The following is a 4,159-nucleotide window of genomic DNA, read 5'->3' as shown; positions in this document are numbered from 1 at the left end:
CAAAGCCCCAGCCGCTCCGAGCGGCTCCACAGCCGGGCGCGCTCTGGCCGCGGCGCGTTCGGGGTCGGGGGCTGGGGGCCTGGGGCCGAGGAGCAGGGCGCCCCCGGGCTCGGGCGCGGGTCCCGGTGCAGAGAGCGAGGAGCGGAGACCGAGCGGGCTGCGCGGCGGCGGCCGCGGCTCTGGGAGGCTGCAGGCCCCGCCCGCCGGCCGCCCAGGCTCTTCCCCTTTTCTCTCCACCCCCTCGCTCCATCCCCGCACGCCCTGCAGGGAAAGCAGACGGGTTTGCAGCAGAGGCGGCGGGAGCCTCCGCTGCAGTCGGACTGGGCGTCCGAGTCGATGCTCGGGGACAAGGCGCTCCGTCCCGCCGCCGCGTGCCTAAGACGGAGAGCGGGGCTGGGGCGGGCCCCTCGATCTGGCCGGTTCCTCTAGGGCTCCAGGGCTAGCCAAGGGCTTTCCGGCGGTGCTCAAAGTCTTGTAGCCCCGGAAAACAGGGCTGTTAGGATAGGGCTTCCCGCTTCCTCAGCAACACCTGGTCGCCTGCCCTCTGGAACTCTGCTTGTGCCGAACCCGCACTTAAGCACAGGTGTCCCCTTCACCAGGAAGGGACAAGCTAGTCTGAGGACAGCAGGTATTCCCAGGAAGTAAGACCTACCAAACAGGTAGAAGTGGGTAGGCGAGGGGTCTTGGGAGAAAGAAGGCTGGAGGGACGTTAAACACGGATAGGCGGCGATGGGGGTTCGGGCTAAATCTTACTGACAGCACTGAGTGGGCGTGGGGCCCTGGTAATCTCACCTGACGTCAGCCTAGCTGCGGAGAGGGCACGGGCCAGGTCTAAAGGACTCTGGGGGGGGGGGGGGGGGGGGAAATGCTACCATGGAAGCTATAGCTAAATGTCCTTAATTGGAACAGAAAAGGGAGCGGATCTCTCCCAACTGAATCAAAGCAAGTGGTATTTCTCACCCTCACCCCTTCCTTCCACCTTACCCTTATTTAAAAAACAAATGAACACACTCATGGGAAATGTGGGATACATTCTGTCCGAGCAAAGCCAACATTTCATGGTCCTTATCCTCAGATACCACCGGCTTGGCAAGCCGAAATGAATTTGTTTGAAAGGATACTCCGTTCGTTCTCAGCAAATGAAAACCCTCTTTTTCAGTTTTGAAATCCTTTTTACCTCCCACCTCCCACCACATGAGCTCAGAATGGAGTGCAATAATTCCTTGGTAACACATATCTGTTAGACTGTTTTTCCAGCATACTTCTTCCAGATGTGTCTAGCCATCACTGGGAGTTTTAGGGCATCACTTTTTTTGTTTGTTTTTGGGGTTTTTTTGGCATCGCTTGTTTAGGACCCTGTGACTCGTGTCTGGTTTTATCTTAGCATCCTAGGCTCTTCAAAGCTCAGAGTAAGAACACGAGTCTAGTCCAGCATGCTCGCTTTACAGAAGTAAAAACTGAGACCCAGAGATATTAAGTGACCAAAGGGCGAGAACACAGCTTCCATGATTCCCAGAAACACTGGACTAACAAAGTTCAATTTGCGGTCTAAAGAGAGACAGGTGGAGGAAAGAGAAACAGATCAAAGAACCCTTCATCTGCCTGGTGTGAATCACTGTGCAGAGGGCAGCAGCACACTGCTGTAAGTAGCAGACTGCCTGGGATCTGGGGATGGTAATCCCAGTCTCTTCTCTGCTTCTCAGACGTTTGCTCTGAAATCCAAGGAGAAGAAAACAAATCTGCTTCCCAGAGAGGTAGTGATAAGTGAAAATGCAAAGTCAGTTCTCAATATTTCCTGGGAATGCAGAGGAGGTGAAAACAGGTAAAACCAAACTTAAAACACAGTGGCTCAGACGTGGTCAGACATGCTACGTACAAATGGATGCATACACGTGTATACACACTTCCCCTTTTCCACGAAGAGCCAGTATGATTCCCTTCTGTAAAGCACAGATGCCAACAGGCTTCAGTTTCCAGAAAGAAGTCACAAAGCAGACTCCCCACTGGCTATTTAGAGAGCTAACTCTATTAAACAGGATTTTAAGGAAATCTACCGAGAGCCTTAAGATCATCATTACTGTAAATTAGTTAATGGAACAAGGGACCAACCACATACCATGAGACCTTACATTTCTCCTGGATTCTATCTCGAAATCTATCAATAGCAATTTGGGAAAGTCACCTTCTTTTGGAAATAAAACAGTATCACTACCATTAGCAATACTGGGTTGGCCATAAAATCTGGAAATATTTAAAAATCAGATAATGCTTCTCTAATTGTTTTACTTGATTTCGAGTATAATTTCTCCAATTGATTTCAGCTCTTAGTCCAAAATCTTAATAATGCTATGTAATACTCCCCTATGAGAAACATGCATAGATTTCTTATGGTAGATTTGATAGCATTAATGGCTCCAGTTAATGACCTCCCTTTATCCAGGTCCTTTCCTTCTAACTTTGTAGTCTCCTCCCACTCTGTGCTCCCCCACATGATTTACTTTGGTCAGTGGAACGATAGCAGACTTGATGTAAACGAAGCTTTGAAAAATGTTTGTGCAACAAAGAAATACCACTACACATCTATCAAATTTTCCAAAATCCAGAACACTGACAACACCAAATGCTGGCGAGTATGTGGAGCAACAGGAACTCTCATTCACTGCTGGAGGGAATGCAACATGGAATGGCCACTTTGAACAATAGTTTTTCAGTTTCTTACGAAACTAAACGTACTCTTACCAGGTGATTTGGCAATCATCCTCCTTAGTATATACCCTAAGTAGCTTAAAATTTATGTCCATACAAAAACCTGCATGTGGATGTTTATAGCAACTTTATTCATGATTGCCAAAACTTGGAAGCAACCAAGATGTCCTTCAGTAGGTGAATGGTTAAGTTCTGGTAAAACGGAATACTATTCAGTGCTTAAAAAAAAAAAAGCAAACAAACAAAAAAGAGTTATCAAGCCATGAAAACACATGGAAGAAACTTAAATGCATATTACTAAGTGAAAGAAGCCAATCTGAAAAGGCTGCATATGGTATGATTCCAACTATAGGATATTCTGGAAAAGGCAAAACTATGGAGACAGTACAAAGATCAGTGGCTGTTAAGAGATGCGGGGAGAGAGGGATGAATCGGCAGAGCACAGAGTATTTTTAGGGCAGTGAAACTACTCTGTACAATACTATAATGATGAAGACATGTCATTATACATCTGTCCGAAACCTTAAAATGTACATCAAGAGTGAAACCTAGGGCTTCTCTGGTGGCTCCGTGGTTGAGAGTCCGCCTGCCGATGCAGGGGACACGGGTTCGTGCCCCGGTCTGGGAAGATCCCATGTGCCACGGAGCGGCTAGGCCCGTGAGCCATGGCCGCTGAGCCTGCGTGTCTGGAGCCTGTGCTCCGCAACGGGAGAGGCCACAGCAGTGAGAGGCCCGCGTACCGCAAAAAAAACAAAAAAACAAAAAGTGAACCCTAATGTAAACCGTGGTCTGTGGTGATAATGATGGTGTCAGTGTAGGTTCATCAGGTGTAGCAAATGTGCCCTCAGGTGGGGGATGTTCATAACGGGGAGGCTATGCATGTGCTGGGGCAGGAGGTGTATGAGAAATCTCTGTACCTTCCCCTCAATTTTGCTGTGAACCAAAAAGTGCTCTAAAGAATAAAGTCTATTTTTTAAAAATTGTGTGCATTTCTGTTTCTGTTCTTAGAATTCTGCCATCACCAGGAGAACAAGCCCCCTGGAGGATGAAAGACCCTGTGGAACAGAGCTGAGTCATTGCTGCTGAGGTCATCCTTGACCAGCCAGCCCTCAGTTGACTGCAGAGGTCCAAACAAGTTCAAATGAGATCTGCCAGGCTTGGTCCAGGTCAGCCAAACCTCCCACCCAGCTCATAGATTCATGAGAGATATTACATGGTTGCTGTTTTAAGTCACGGCTTCAATTAATTATCTATTGCTGCGTAACACACCACCCCAAAACTCGTAGCCAAAAACAACCATTTCCTATTTCTCATGAGTCTGTGAGTCAACTGGGCTCGGCTGGGCATTGGCTAGGGTCACTCAGTTGGCTGCATTTAGGTGGCCGCTGGCAACTGGACCAAAGAGGAAGGTCTGAGAAGGCTTCACTCACACACCAGTTACCTCCATCTGCCT

Source organism: Lipotes vexillifer, unplaced genomic scaffold, assembly GCF_000442215.2.
Source record: "Lipotes vexillifer unplaced genomic scaffold, Lipotes_vexillifer_v1.1 scaffold948, whole genome shotgun sequence".
NCBI lineage: Eukaryota > Metazoa > Chordata > Mammalia > Artiodactyla > Lipotidae > Lipotes > Lipotes vexillifer.
This window is presented reverse-complemented; position numbering follows the sequence as displayed.